Raw genomic sequence first — 17,605 nt, forward strand, 5'->3', positions numbered from 1 at the left:
GAAATTGGAGGCTTTCTTCATGGGGATACTACTTACAGAACTCTCATTGTTTAGAAGAGGAGGCAAAGTTGGTGGAGATTTTTTTTTTTTGTTTTTTAGCTAGGACCCAAAAAGCTCGGTTTCTGTTTGGGAGGCTGAAAAGTTTAAGAGCCGTATGATGGACAAAGACATAACGGACTTAGGACATTGAGATGTTATGTGTGACATGTGAAAAGAAATACTTAAAAGGATGGTTTCAGCTATGTGTACTCCAAGGGATAAGTGGAATGAAATTAGCGGAGCTCCTACCAGTCGGATGATTTAAAGTACTAAGGGGTCTAGGGAGACGGGATACTGTATAGTATATGAATGTGTGTTGGACTGTTGCAACGAGACAAAAACCAGAAGTTCTAGTCAGTACAGAGATAAACACTACGAGTTTCCGTCTACCGAATGCCTTCTGAGAAGGCATCGTTCAACGTAATGCTACAGCAGAATCTGCTTCCTAGGGTACTCCTCAGTAATTTCAAACCTGGAAACGAACTTCTTAGCTCTATACATCTTAATATGGTGCAAATGTTTTGTACTTCCACCGTAGGGTTCTTCCAAAAATCTCTCTCAAAGACAGTGAGTTTCCAAACCAGAATTTGTGGCTTTTCAGATCAGGAACCTTTTTAGAAGATAGAGTATAAACAATTTTCTCCCCAATAAAAATCAGACACATTAAGTGTTTTAAGAGATAATTTAGCTTGGTCATTGCTACATGGATTGTAATGTGGATTTGCATGTGGTGTTATATCATTTATTCAAATGATCTTTTACATCTTTTGTGATCAGCGCAGTATCTCGATGAGGATTGATGTATCTAACGATGCCATTTAATGTAAAGAGTTGATCTATACCTTTTGACTGACTTTTTAAATTAAAATAAATGATTTTCAAATTAAAACGACTAAACTATGATTTAAATTATTCTCTTTTACTCTATTTTACTTGTTTCAGTCATTTGACTGTGGCCATGCTAGAGCACCGCCTTTAGTCGAGCAAATCGACCCCAGGACTTATTCTTTGTAAACCTAGTACTTATTCTATCGGTCTCTTTTGCCTAACTGCTAGGTGACGGGGACGTAAACACACCAACATCGGTTGTCAAGCGATGTTGGGGGGGGGGCACAAACACAGACGAACAAACATATACACACACATACATATATATATGTATACATATATACGACGGGTTTCTTTCATTTTCCGTCAACCAAATCCACTCACGAGGCCTTTGTTGGCCCGAGCTATAGTAGAAGACACTTGCCCAAGGTGCCACGCAGTAGGACTGAACCCGGAACTATGTGGTTGGTAAGCAAACTACTTGCCAAACAGCCACTCCTACGCCATATAAACTTTAATTTAAATATATATAAACTTTAATTTAAATCAGATGTTTTTTTTATTTAAAACGAATGCGTATCAATTTAAAATATGATATTCATATTAAAATGCGAAATTTAAAAAAAAGTTACGTTTGATTAAAAACACATTTTCTTCAGCCATATTTCCAGATTTGTGAGACTAAACAACAAAACATAACATAGACCAATTGCCTCTCACATCTCCATTTCTTGATATATTGTTACAACAGCTAAAAGTGTGTGTGGAGGTAGAAATTATTGCAAAGTATAACCAACCAATGGGGATCCTTCTATAAGGTTATTCGAATTGCAAGAAATAGTAGCCAAGTCTTCAAATTTTACCCCACCAACATAAATATTAATGAATGTACTGGATAACCTAATAAGTAATCTTGACATTAAAGTTTACTCGATCGGTAATTTAACTGCGCTGATTTTCCATTTGTCGAGCACAGCTAGAAATGAACAATATTGGTTGTACATTTATTGTTCAAAGACTGGATAATTTTGACTAATATTTTAATAAAAATACAGCATCTGGATGATCAGTAAATATTTTATATATGGAATCGTATACTCAAGATCTATCAGCAAACGAAAACACGTATCAATTATTTATAATTATTTATCATTTGCAGCTCATGGTTGTATGTTAGAGCTGTTACACTTCCATCGGAAGGAAAGTAAATCTTTGAAATCTAGTTACAACCATGGGACCGGGAACAGGGGGTGCAAGGGCACGTCCTGAGATTTTTGAGGAGTGCAAAATCAAAATTTGCACCCCTACTTACTTTTCTCAGATTTAGAAAATATTGTGTAAAAAGTGATCTGTAAAAAGTAGCTTCAAGTTAGGTTTTCTTCTCAAAGGACAAAGAACAAAAATAAATAATGATAAAAGAAAAACAATAAGACTTTGTTTGTAAAGAAATTGGACCTGGATTCCCACTAAACAAATTACGTTCATGAGCCAGTGGTTACAACTCTGAACTACCAACCATTTTTGTTGCAACGCTAAATATCTTCAGATCAGGAATATGATACGAATATTAAATATGCCAGGAATATTTGTGCCCTCTTCTAAGTAGATTTAGAATCTTAGGAATCTCGTCAATGTTGTCAAAACAAGCTCATAGTAAAGACCTGATTCGAATATGTGTCGAATATGTGTTAGCAGTAGCAGCTGACTTGGAAAGTGTTAGAGGATGAGGAAGGGAATCAGTCAATGTTAAAAGAAGCGGTGAACATGACTTGGTTCTTGTGTCAAGAGCGGAACGTCAAATGGTCAACATATAGTTGAGAGACGAAGATGGAAGAAGTACAAGAGAGAGAGCACAAAAAGTATGCAGAGTTGGTGAAAGAGTGCAGTGGTTTTGCAGTACTCGTTAAGAGGGGGATTTGATTTTGGAGTGTGGATGGGCATGAGAAGGATCGGGGGAGTAGCGATGGGTTCGTGTTGGAGAGCGAAAAAGTTCTTAAGCAACATCAGAAGAGGTACTGAGTAGGGCATCTCGATGCAGTATTAATTAGAGACAGAAATGCAATACAATAGGCGGAAGTCTGGGAGCCCCACAAGTCTAAGGGGCCAAATTCTGATCTATGTCAGCTCTAGCTTAATAAATGAATTATAAATAAATAAATTATAATAATAATAATAATAAATAAGTTATTAATAATAAATAAATTATTATTAATAGTAATAAATAAATTATTATAAATCGCAGTGCTTTGATTTGCCCGGGGACCCATAATGCTACTGAGACAGCCCTGTAGAGATGCATAGTACTTAAATGGTCGAAAGACTGATGAGGTCTAGTACACTACAGATGATCTTATAGTGTTGGCAGTGACAAACTTCGCTGTTGACATCTTCTAGTATCTTCGGATTGCTAGATTTATGAGATCGGAATTCCAAAATTCAACCTGCACTCTTCGGAAAATATTACGTATTCATGTTGAAGTTAATACTGTTTGTGTGTCAGAATTATTATAACCGACCGCCTAAGATGGGATGCTTGATATTTATACGTGACCGTCACTAAACGGGCTGCACTGGACGACACTGTCCCCTCACTATTCAAAGGTGCACCCTAAGATTTAGAAAATACAGCTTTTCAAAAATCTTTCCGCAATACAAATTGGTGCCCTCCCAGAATATTCTGAATCACCAAAGTTTAGTGATGGGTCTGCACTTATAGCTTTTCAGTGATACTGCAGCACGTTTTTGAAACTTTATTTTTCATAACCCTGCCGGGAATTTCCCTACTGTAAGTTGAGTGTTGGTGCATAGTAAAATAAATCAGTGTTATGTTAGTTTACGGTCTTGAGTTTAATTCTTTCATGTCATTTATTCTCATGTCGGCTCTGTTCGTGCAAACTTACCATTAAAAGTATCCAAGCCATGCTACCCTGGTATTTTAAAACCTGCGAGTTGTTTGTGAATTTTAACAGGACAGGTAACAACATCATATTTGTTTCGTTTAATCACAACATAGGTTTTTCTTGCCTTTCTCTCTTACAATACATTGTTGAATGATTAAAATTTCATTCTTCAAATAGCTGCATTATTTCATATGGCATAAATTCAGATTTATGGTTTTTCTATTCAGACATCTCTGCTCGACACGCTCTATAAACTTTAACTCAAGATCTAAGTTTTCTCTCACAGAACAGAAAAAAAAGGTGTGGAGGCAGAATTGGATTGTTGTTATTTAGCTCCAGGTCTGAAAGTCTGCTCTATCAAAGCTATGATCAAAAGCATTCCAGCCGTGACTACCACACTTTCTAAATATATATCTAGAACTACGTTTTCAAATGGGTCCTTTCATTTTTAGGACGATAGGGTGATTGAGGCAGATTCCGTTGCTATTTCTAGCAGACTGCGTGTACTCTCACTTATTGGTTCATTCAGTTTGTAGTTAAAAATGCAGGTGATGTAAGAAGCAATTTCTCCTCAACAGAGAAGAAAAATGGATTTTAGGTAGAAGAAATAGTAGAAAATCGGAAAAAATAATGAAGTCGCTTTGAGTTTACACATGCCTTGCCTTAATAGGACCTCAACTCGTACTAACGCTTAGACATCTAAACCAAGCAGAGGCGATTTCACTCCCATCTGTTCGCAGACGACTTCTTTCAGAGAGAAATAAAGAAAAAGTTGACCTCGGCGGGATTTGAACCCAGAGCTCAAACAGCTGGAACAAATGCTCTCCACCACCATTCCCACATTCTCTCCAGTGACTTCATCATTTTGCCGCCTTAATATTTATGCTGTCGTCTGTTCAATCAATTATACTCACCTCTAATTGTGGCACAAGGCCAGTAATTTTGGGGGAGGGTGAAGTTGATCATATCGACCCAAGTAATCAACTGGTACTTATTTTATCGTCCCCGAGAGGATGAAAGGTAAAGTTGACCTTGATGGCATTTGAACTCAGAACATAAAGAGCTATAAGAAATAACCCAAGCATTTTGCTCTTCTCCATGACCATTCTGCTAGCTTGCTACCTTTTTAATTATTTCAAATTTTTGGTACAAGGCTATCAGTTTTAGTGGATGGAGATTAGTCGATTACAATGACAGCAGTACTTGACTAGTACTTTATTTTATCGATCTCGGAAGGATGAAGTGCTAAGTTGCCCTCAACGGGATTTGAACGTTGAACGTTAAGAGCCGTAAGAATTACCGCTAAGTATTTTGTCTGACGCGCTAAGCCATTCAGGCGGGAAGAAGTTGTTAACTCGATCGGGCTTTGAACTCAAAGTGTAATGAAATATACGTAAACAACACTACAGGGTACATTGTCCAATATTTTACCATTTTTACCCTCCACAACATTCGAAGGGAAAAAACTGGAATAAGGTTTGTAATTTCATCTTCTGTTTTGTTTTTGTTTTTTAATATTCAGATAAAATGTAACATTAACAGTTATGATTTAAAATAATTATGACACATTAAAAAAAATCGCCTTTGTTCGTAATGGAATTTGTAATTTCGTTAAACAAAATAGTAAGACTTTAGACTACGCGAAACAATACCAATACATTTACACAGACATTTTACGTAGTATTGTAACAAGAACTCGAAAATGTTTAGAGCACATGCTTAAGAAGAGGCATTCACATGATCGCTCTACCTGCTAGAAAAGCAGCTAAATAATCCTAATATAAATAAGAATCGTGGCCTAGTGGTTCGGATGTTACACTCGTGATCGCAATATCACGGACCGGGCGGTGCAGTTTGTTCATGAGCAAAACACGTTGATCCAGTTCACTCAGCTGTAAATGTGGTGTCCTGTTGAAGAGCGATGTTGAGTTCTAGATCATTTATACGCCTTAGAAACCCGGTAATCGGTCCCGAGAGTCCTGACGCTTTAAATAATCTATATATATATAGATGAGAATGTGTGTCTGTCTGTGTGAATCCCTAAAACTTGACAACTACACAGCTAATTTCAAAAAACATACCGGATGGTCACGACGGGAATGCAGTTTAATCATTAGTTTACTTTTACTTGATCAGAGCTGAGCTGCAGTTGAATAACAAATGTTGCAAGAGCTAAAGAAGGAGCCCATATACGGTCGTTCAACGTGCTAAATGTAACGGCCAAATCTTGCCTCACATACAATACTATCTTTTAAAAGAAAAAGAAACGATGAATACGTCAGACATGGTAGTAATAGACATACAGGAAGACGGGTTGGATCGCCTTCACCATTTGATTACTTAATCAAAGCCAACCGAGAATTAAACATCAACAACTAATGTTAACAGCGAAACCGTTCAAACTATGCTCACGGGATAAGTGCTAGAATTTTCTTTCAACGAAAGCCTTAAATACAGCCGCTTTTAGCGCGAAAAGCTGAGGAAATTCGGATTTCGTTTAAGCGGTCTCGGATGAATTTCCTGTCTTATAGCTGTTTTCGCAGTTTCACAGCCAAACCAACGCAATTCTCCTAATAGCTGTTTTTATAGATATATGCCCAACTCGGAGAGGGATGAAGAATCAATGCGGCCATACGTAAGTGCAGCGATGTGAAAAACCAGCTTAATCCTCAATTATCTGTCGAAGATCTCCAGCATCTGTAAAAATGGAGTTAAGACTGACACTGACTGCATTTCATGAAACCTTGTAAAAAAATGTAGCAATGATTGTTGTATATAAACTGACACCAAGTCTTTGTCATAGTCAACGCTAATGACTGTTGTCCCCGACGCAAGAAATAGCAGTTACCATACACATCGGTGAACCCGATTTAAGAGAACGGTTGGAAGTCATTACAACTGAACAAAAGAATTTAAAACTTATTTCATAAGAAAACAGTTCGATTGAATTTGGAGCGGAAAATAAATTTTAAGCTAAAGTAAATTTTTCTTTTTTAATTTTATTCTAGTATTTTATATAAATAGAAGCATTTTCTTTCTTCTATATGCACATGGCGTTAAAATTGTGGGGAGGGTACTAGTCGACCACAGGATTCACAGGGCTCAACTGATACTTATTTTATCAACCCCGAAAGGAGGAAAGACAAAGTGGACTTCGGTGGCATTTGAACTTAAAGATTAAAGTCGAAGAAATGCCGCTAAGCATTTTGTCTGGCGTGATAACTATTCTACCAGCTCGTTGCTCTTTAAAATTCTTTCTACTACATATAGGTACAAGGCCTAGTATTTGGGGGGAGAAAGCTTGTCGGTTACATCGATCCCGGAGCTCGAGTGGCAGTTATTTTATCGACCTCGAGAGAATGAAAGTCGACCTCAGCGGCATGTAGACTCATAACGTAATAGTAGAAGAAATACTTATTTCTTTACTACCCACAAGGGGCTAAACACAGAAGGGACAGACAAACGGATTAGGTCGATTATATCGACCCCAGTGCGTAACTGGTACTTATTTAATCGACCCCGAAAGGATAAGAGGCAAAGTCGACCTCGGTGGAATTTGAACTCAGAATGTATTGGCAGACGAAATGGTAGAAGAAATACTGCTAAACAGTCTCTCTAGCGTTATAACGATTCTGCCAGCTCGCTGCCTTTTCAATAAAATCACTTTTAAATTCAGTTTTATCAGCTCACTCAACTTGTGCAATTCTATCTGTATCCCTAATAGCATGTGTGATGAGTGTGTGCGTGTGTATTAATGCATATACAAGTCCCAGCCCGCAATGAAGTAAAAGCTATTAGTCTGATAAACAAGTCTCTTCACTAAAACTCTACAAACATTGACGGATCTCAACAACTTCGGAAACATCGAACTCACCGAATCTCTCTCTCTCTCTCCTTCTCTCTATTTAATATCAGCAATGTCTTTGATGATACCTGGCACGAGAAATTCAATTGAAAAATACCTTTGGTTTTCAGTTATTTCCAAGTGAATTTCTTTTAAAATACAAAAACAATTTCTTCTTCTTCTTCTCTCTCTCTCTCTCTCTCTCTCTTTATATATATATATATATATATATATATATATATATATATATATACTCATACATGTGTGTGTGTGGGCATACACACACATATGAGAGAGAGATATTCGGTGATATATCTTTCTATCTATATATATATGTGTGTGTGTGTATATGTATGTATGTATGTGTGTGTATACCTGTCTATCTAAAAGGCAATCTTTATATCCAGCTTCATGTGGATGACTTGTTAGAACGCCGAATACTGCAGTATTAGCCTTCAGAGGTCTTTCATATAGACGCATGGGGAATAAAAAGCACCAGCATATATCTCAGTAGACGAGAATCGTCTGTTATGAACGCTGGAACTGCCAGATCACATGATTTCAGTCTACTGGACTTCTACAGTTGCAGGCGTCCGATGACCGCAACCCCTCCATATCTCGTTGCCACAGTATATAGAATATTAGTGTTATAAAAATAGGATCACATGCGGTCGTATCGTATAGGAGACACGGTCGCACGTGGTCATATTCTTAATGAAATTTTAATACATACAGCGGCAATAGAACACGAGTGGAATGACAACAAGATTTCTTTTTGAGATATATACATTATTTATTTTACATATTTTACAATCATGTTGTTTGGAAGTTTGTAAGTGTTAGCATGTTTTTGTGTCTGTGTGTTCGTGAGGCATGAAAGGTACTGACCAGAGAAATAACAATGGAATTTGGTTCACAGTTCATGTTGTTGGTATCAGCCTAGCAACAGGTAGTAGCAGATGGCTTAAGGTAGTTCTTAGAAGAACTAGAACTCAAGACAGATAATTGATTTACCGTTTATGAGGTACACGGAGTGTAAGAGTTCTATATCAAGATGTTGCGTCTCGTAGTTGAGATTAATTGAATCACTTGTTGTGTTTATCTTTCTCTTGATATGAATATACTTCCAGATATATTAACTGTAGCCGTTTTTCCCGTGGTGAGATTTTCACCCAACCGCTAGAGTTGAATCTGTGGTTGTCTTGTGTACAAATTAAATCTTCGATGTTTGGCGATGAGTTGTGTCTGTCGCTTGGTTTTTGCTGCGTCTTCATCATATATTCTGCTTGGTTATTTTTCTCTTGATATAATGGTGGTCGCCTGCCTTTCGAACTGGAACATGGTCGAGTATGCTCTGTGTGGTCAGAGGTTCGCCCTGAGAAGGACTTGAACCAAAGACGAACTCTGTGGTCAGAGGTTCGCCCTGAGAAGGACTTGAGCCAAAGACGAACTCTGTGGTCAGAGGTTCGCCCTGAGAAGGACTTGAGCCAAAGACGAACTCTGTGGTCAGAGGTTCGCCCTGAGAAGGACTTGAACCAAAGACGGATATTTGCCTGAGAACATTTCTTTATATAAGGTTTATGTGGCTCAAAACGAACTTCAGAAATGGAAAGCTGTGATTGGCTGCTTGGAACAAATGGCGCGAAAATAAGCGGAGGCAAATCGCGTCACGTGACAACCAGCGGTGCGAACGTAGTAGAGACCACGTGTCAGCCAATCGGATTAGTGTTTACAACAATGTTAAACTAGCTGAAGATGTTTGTAATCTCGAACGAGATTATTCTTAATACTCTTCTCAAACAGTGAAGATAGCAATGAGTGTAACGATATTGCTACAGTGTCTTTTCAGTTGTTGATGTCACATATAGCCAGCAAGCTTATTAAAGAATAATTATTTACGATGGAATCAGTATTAGTACCAAAAAATCAATCTTTATATCCAACTTAACGTTTGAATTTTGGCACCCCAACCCATAAAATCATGGGGAGGGTATGAGTCGATTACATCGGTACCAGTATTCAGTACTTACCTTATCGACTCCGAAAAGATGAAAAGCAAAGTCGACTTCGGTGGAATTTGAACTCAGAATGTAAAGGCAGACGAAACGTGCTAACGATTCTGCCAGCTCGCCGCCTTATAAAATTTCGAATATTGCAATATCATCCTCGAAAGGTCCTCTCATTCAAACGTATGGCACATTTATCAACCTATTATATTTTATGGGTCTTAAAAGATTACAATCACAGCTGATATTTTTCAGTTAGCGATTAATCAAAAAGAGAGAGGGAGAGAAAGAGAAAAGCTTTCTTTCAATAGCCTCCTTCATTTTAGATGTCTTTCATTCATTACGTTCGAATCTTAAATTCACATCAGCCAAGTATTGATTACATAGTTTTATTAATATTGTGTGTGTCCTGACTATGAAATAACGAGTCCAGTGATAATTTGTTACCTCCCTTACTAGCTAATTAGTGCTTCTCATTTTGCAAAAATGTTTTTATATAGTGTAACAATATAAATATCCTGATCAATATAAACATCAGAACAATTAGATGTTGTTTACTTGGAAAACAACAGTTGAATATTGAAAAGTACTTCCTATTAAGTAAATATCGTGGTTTGAGAAAGTCTTTTGGGGATTTCTCTGACGGCAATGTACAATCACTCCTGACTGAGGATATCTTTATAGTTCCTTTTTCCTTTTCCTTTTTTTTTTTTTTTTTGCTTCTTTCTTCTCATTAGTATTCTGTATGACTAAATACAACAACCGATGGAGCAATGGGGGTTAGACACTCTGACAATAACTGTTATTAAACAAGTGTGATTCCAACGAAATGTGTTGCGTACTACTTTGCTTGGTGACTCCTATCTATCTATCTATCTATCTATCTATCTATATCTCTGTCTGTCTGTCTATCTATCTATCTATCTATCTATCTATCTATTTGTCTGTCTGTCTGTCTGTCTGTTTGTTTGTCTTTCTGTTTGTCTATCTTTTACTTGTTGTAGTCATTGGACAGCGACCATATTAGGACACTGGCTCGAAGGGTTTAGTCGAACTAATCGACTCCAGTATCCATTTTATGTCTGGCACTTATTGTGTTTGTCTCTTTTGCCAAACAGCTATCTTATGGTAATGTTAACAAACCAACACCAGTAGTGGCGGGGACAAACAAAAAAACACACATACTACATAAATAATGCGCCTCTAATATTTTAGTTATTCATGAAACACATCTCCCAATCCTTTATCGCTAGATTTCAACATTATGAAACACCAAAGCCAAGACTTTGCAACGCATTATAGATGGTCATGGAAGCGTGGATGAAACTATCTAATAACGACTCTGTTCAGAAGGCTGAAATAATACATATAAGTACCAGCGGGGAAAGAGCGAGACACAACCGAGTAGAATGTTTAAGAGATAGAATTATCGATATATTATTGATATGTTAACATGTATGTCTGTGTGTGCGTCATGTATACAGAATAATAGACAGGCCGTCATGAGAATAAAATGTATGTGTGTATATACGTGTGCGTTAAGTACATATGAGAATAGCAATGAAGGAGAAAATAGTGAAAGAGTCTATAATGAGAAGTTAGACGAGTGTTCATAGACACAAGAATGAGAAATATCAGTTCGTAGTCAATTGTACACGGTAATAGAAATACTGTATCAAGACGTTGCGGCGATGATGCTGAGCCAGAGTTGCGGTCCATGTCGTACGAAGTTGTGGCTGTAATGCTACTGCCTGGGTCACTTGTACAGGAGTTCTCGCAGGTTGTATATTCGCTGTTAACCATGGTGAAATAATTCACAAACAGTGCTATGTTGAACATGTACAGTGTTGTATGAGCTGTGTACGGAGACAGATGATGTTGATGACATTAAGAAGATGATAATGGCGACGAAGAATGATATTGCCGTAATGCTGGTGGACGGGTTTCGTCGTCTGGCTAGAAAGTTGTATATTTGCTGTTGGTTCATGGTGAAGTAATTCACGAACAGGGCTGTGTTGAAACCTGGATGTGTTGCTGTTGGACGAGTGTTGTCGTCTGGCGTTTTCGCTGGAACTGGCTGTGTCTCGTGTGGTCAGTGGCTCCACCTTAAAAGGTCTGGAACCAAAGACCTCGAGACGAGGAAAAGCTGGGTTTTTATTAGGAACAGTAAGCTCAAACGAAGTTGATAACAGGCTGTCTCACGTGATCTTATTTAGGGGATCCAATTGGTTATACGCTGCATATTTGCACGACACAGTAAAAGACAAATTGTGCCAATACCAACCAATCAGAGTAGTGGACACAACGGGGTCCAAACAGCGGCCAAAGGCTAGCTGTCATCTGCTACGTTCGAATGCCCGTATATATAATAAAGGGGAGATGAATTTCACTAGAGTGTACGCTACAGATAGCCCCTCACAAATCATTTTGTGGGAGACAAAATAGACGATAAAAGGAAGATATTTCTATAGCGAAGAGGTGAAATTAGAAAAAACGGTTGGTCATTGAAGTAAAATGAAAGCTGTCACTGGACTACGGAAAGGAATGCGTATTCTAAGTCAGGTCACCATTATGGAAGGAATTGTGATCTAGAACGTCTGGGTTACCATTTTTGAAGGAATTGTGATCTACAACGTCGGGGTTACCATTATAGATTGTCGTGGTCTCACGTGGTGAACCCATCTAATAACGACTCCGTTCAGAAGGCTGGAATAATGCATAGATGTACCAGAGGGTAAAGAGAGAGGCATAACCCAATAGAATGTTCAAGAAAAGTTTTATTGATAGGTTAACATGAGTGTCTGTATTTGCGTCATGTATACAGAATAACAGAGTGAACAAAGTGTATGTATATATAGGCATGGATGTATGCGTGTACGTTAAGTACATATAAGAAAAGCAATGAAGGAGAAAACAATGGAAGAGTCTATAATGAGAAGTTAGACGAGTGTTCATAGACACAAGAATGAGAAATACCAGTTCGTAGTCAATTGTACATGGTAATAGAAATACTGTATCAAGAAGTTGCGGTGATGATGTTGAGCCGGAGTTGCTGTACATGTCGTACGAAGTTGTGGCTGTAATGCTGCTGCCCGGGTCACTTGACACAGGAGTTCTCGCAGGTTGTATATTCGCTGTAAACCATGGTGAAATAATCCACAAACAATGCTATGTTGAACCTGGGCATGTTGCTGTTGGACGGGTGTTGTCATCTGGCGTTGTCGCTGGAACTGGCTATGTCTTGTGTGGTCATTGGCTAGACCTTAAAAGGTCTGAAACCAACGAATTTCTTTATTTACCTATAAAAGGTATACATAGAGGGGACACTACAAAGGACGAACACTTACATTCTTACAAAATCGTTTGGGTTGTAATGAAATGGAAAAAAATCGAAAAAATCGAAAAATCGGATGAAAGAATGAAATAAAAATATATACAATTAAAAATTAATAAAATAATGTTCCGGTTTATTTTATATATTTAACCCACCGTTTATTTTTTCATTTTTCCTTTGTCTTTTTTTTCCTTCTTTTCGTCCTGACCGGCTATGCTAGCACGGCCCCATTCATCCTCAGCTTCCTTACCACAGACATCCATCTTTTCCCGAACGTACTTTGAGACAGGCACTTTTTCTCCAGACGGATCTTTCTCGACAGGTGGAAGTTGAAATAGCTTACCAACCTGTGTCCAGAGATGAAGTGACCAGTCCCAATCCCTTTCGCTCGTGTCATCCATACCGTTTCTTTCAGTATGGCTACTACGCAGAAAAAAGATGCCTTCTTTTCCTTGTTGAAGGCAGGTGGTACGATCTTAATCATGGACTCAGTCGAGAGCCGTGCTCTTTCCGCATCCGATATCAGTTGTTCGACATAGCTTATCAACTCCCTTAACTCCTCACAGTGTACGAAGGCGTGCACGACGGTTTCACTGGCGCGCCCGCACCTCGGGCATGTGGTGGTGTCAAAACCGTGTCTAGATAACCTCTCTCGAACCGGTAAGGCCGATCGGTTGCACAACCAAGCCAAGGATTTCTGAAAGTTATCCAGATACCTCGGCCCGAATGTCCTTCCGAACAGGTTAGTCAGTTGCTCCTCATCGAAGCCTAGAGTCTCCCCCAGGACATCGTCGGACTTATGCTCTACCAACCCTCTATAAATATACACACATATACACATGTACATATATGCACGCAACCATGCCCGCATACGAAAATCTCTCGGTGTATACATATATATATATATATATATAAATATATATGTGTATGTGTGTGTGTGTTTAGTAATTTGTCTCTAGACTGTAGCAGTTTCATAAATTCTGTTATACATAAACACATTTTGTTCCCAATATTATAATAGTGGGGTCTACCTATTATACTCCAACTAAGGGTGTAATCTCTTTGTCTAAATTTTAATTCCCATGTATATTTACTAAACCTGTGGTCCTACTTAAATTAGGATGTTTGAAAGTCTGGTAGTGTTGAGAGATTCTTTTTTTAATTTCATTAGCAGTAGATCCTATATGAACTTTATTTATAACTTTATTATTATTGTTCTTAGAGCTTACTAAACATTTATAAATTACATTATCAATATTAAAATTATTAGAGAGCTTACATTTAGTCTTATCACGACATGAACATTTTTCTATATGTTGATTAAGGCTCCCATCACTATCGGTTATGTTATGGCTAGAGTTATTACTTATTGTGCTATTATAATTATTATTTAATTTCTTATTATTTATAGAGGAAATGATATTACCTATATTCCTCGATGTTGAGTAGCCCACTCTTATGGTTTCATTGGAAAATATATTTGAATAAATGATGTCCTTTTTAAAAGACATTTTTACAATTTCAAGTGTCTCCTTAATATTAGTCATGACTTGAGCCCCATACGCAATAATTAACCATATAATGTCCTTTTTATTTTGTATATTTTTATATCATTATTAGACACCATCAGTATTAAAGTATTATTCTTAGGTGTATTATATCTCCGCTTGTATAATTTACTGTCTCTTACTATTGATCATATTCTTTCTCATTATCAATATTACTATTATTATTGTAATCATTATTAATAACTATATTGTTTTTATCTTTATTTAGTTTCTTATATAGTATTTTATTATTATTCATATTTTTACTGTTACAATTATTATTTGGATTACCTGTTATATTATTAAGGTGTTTGTAATAATTAAAGGATCTTATATTAGTTATATCCTGCTTCATTTAATGCCTTATAATAATATGGGGCTTGTTTATTAAAAGTGTCATAATCTGAGGATAGCATAGATATTCTTTTGCCTATGCTATCTATTAAAGCTTATTTCACTGATCTAGGATGGTTACTTATAGAACTAATATACATTAAATTTCGTTCAACTTATGGAATGGATGGATCTTATTAGTGACTAGATTAAGGTTGACATCCAGATAATTTACTGCATATTATTCATTCTCTACAGATATCCCTTGGCCATAATTCTTAAAGGACTTATACATTTTCTTCATAAGGCATTCTATTGACCTATTAGTGCAGTTCCTGGTTATAAGTAGTTGGTTGTCCCTATAAAGACCACTCTCTATATTCGTAAATTCTATCTCTAGTTCAGATAAAAGGTATAATCCTACTAGATGGGTAACCTGGGAGCATTGGGGGCACCCATGGGCATATCAAAAACAATCTCTTGTGTCTTTTCTTGCCCCTGGTTTATCTTTATATTTTACAACAGACTTCCTTGCGGCCAACACCATTTTGACTTCTTCAAATGACATATTTACCTTTCTCATTACAAATGACATATTTCAAGCCACTTCATTGATAAATGAATAAATCTCAATATCAATTTGAAGGAATTTACATCTATTCTTATTCTGAATAGTATTAAACCATTTGATAATGTCACGGGTAGAATTCCAGAGTTTCAGTCCTCTAATCACCATTTTGAAAGACCCCTTGGTTCCATAAGAGGAAGATATGTATAAGCTTTTTTCATGTTATTCTTCACATTTAATCACAGATATTTTTATTCTGATGCATAACTTTATATCTTACATTTTGTATTTGACATTATATACTTAACTTTATAATTATGAATTAGTATACATATATTAATATTATAATGTATAATTTATAATTTGAATTCTTAATTTTATATAGTATAATTTTAAATTTTTAATGTTTGATTTAATGCTTAATTTTAAGGTGATTTAGAATTAGATTAACAATATTTAGAAAAAGAACCTGAAGATGTGTTGAAATAATTAAAAATCTGATGAGTGCATATATATATAGAATTTAGAGACAAACCGCTATTTAGTTATTCCATCAATAATTTAAAGATATTATCTATAATAACCACATGAAAATTAATAAAAATATCTTATAATTATTATTCTGAAAATCTCATAACAAAGCAAACGTTAAATTGACTACGCGCGTTTCATGACTAAATATATAAATTTAATAATATTAAAATTTAATATTAATTCAAGTTTAAAATATTTGGCCACTCTTCAGGTAAACAAATAACGTAAATAAATTTAGATATAATAAAACATTAAATATAAAAATATATGTATATTAACATTAAATAATTCGATAAAATTTAGCAATATTAATGTAAAGCATAGTTAATTTAATGTTTTATTTGTTATGAGATTTTTTAGAATAATGATTATAATTTCTATTAATTTCTATGTGGTTATTATAGGTAATATCTATTCACTGTTGATGGAATAACTAAATAGTGGTTTGTCTCTAAATTCTCTCTCTCTCTCTCTCTCTCTCTCTATATATATATATATATATATATATATAATATTGTGAATTTTGATTTAGTGCACTAAATTGAAAATTTTCCCTGTTAGCTTGGAATTATTACATTCCCTAATTATTAATAATATATATAACTACATATATCAATATATATATATGTATATACATACATATGTATATATATATATATATATATATATATATATATATATATATATATATATATATATATATATATATATCAATAATAATAAGGGGTAAAATAATTAATTCATTAATAATTAATAATTTTACCAAGTAGTTCGGCATGTTAAAAGAACCATTATCGGTAATCTTATACAAAAATTCTATAATTATAAGCATAATTATAATTAGGGTTCAGCAAAAATTGCTACACCACATACCAAAATTTAGAAATAGCAGTTAAATACTATTCCACTACCATAAGATATAAGGCGCAGGAGTGGCTGTGTGGTAAGTAGCTTGCTTACCAACTACATAGCCTCGGGCCGACCAAAGCCTTGTGAGTCGATTTGGTAAACGGAACCTGAAAGAAGCCCGTCATGTATATGTATATATATATATGTGTGTATATGTTTGTGTGTCTGTGTTAGATCCTCCAACATCGCTTGACAACCGATGCTGGTGTGTTTACGTCCCGTAACTTAGCGGTTCGGCAAAAGAGACCGATAGAATAAGTACTAGGCTTACAAAGTATAAGTCCTGGGCTCGAGTTGCTCGACTAAAGGCACTGCTCCAGCATGGCCACACTCAAATGACTGAAACAAGTAAAAGAGAGTGTATATATATATATATATATATATATATATATATATATATATATGTTCAGATATTATAAACTTCCAATACTGAAACACGTGTAGTTCCTTCATAATTGATAATTTTAGATTTAACTTAAGTAGGAGATAATTAAGGCAGTATACTGGTTATATCCTTTAAAGTATTATTTTGTGATGTGCAAATAGCTACCACGAGTTCACCTTCAGATATACTTATTAAGTTATAGTTTGTATTATCTGAAATAGAATACCAGCATATCTATTAATCCTAAAAACCTAATTGTTATTGATTTCTATTATACATTTTGTATATTTCTAGATAAATATATAAAATATATGATAAAATAGACCCCACTGTACAATATGCAGAGACACATAATGCTAAAGGGTTGTACCTGATTTA

General features: G+C 35.8%; 1 long non-coding RNA gene across 1 annotated transcript; it reads right to left on the reverse strand.

Moving 5' to 3' along the window:
* Positions 1 to 2,204: 2,204 nt before the first annotated feature.
* LOC118762970 lies at positions 2,205 to 17,353 on the reverse strand. The gene is made up of 4 exons (XR_004998724.1): positions 17,279 to 17,353; positions 15,565 to 15,579; positions 2,367 to 2,370; positions 2,205 to 2,216 (listed from the first exon to the last, which is right to left on the reverse strand). It is a non-coding gene; the product is annotated as an uncharacterized LOC118762970 (long non-coding RNA).
* Positions 17,354 to 17,605: the final 252 nt, after the last annotated feature.

This window comes from Octopus sinensis, linkage group LG4, assembly GCF_006345805.1.
Source record: "Octopus sinensis linkage group LG4, ASM634580v1, whole genome shotgun sequence".
NCBI classification, from domain to species: domain Eukaryota; kingdom Metazoa; phylum Mollusca; class Cephalopoda; order Octopoda; family Octopodidae; genus Octopus; species Octopus sinensis.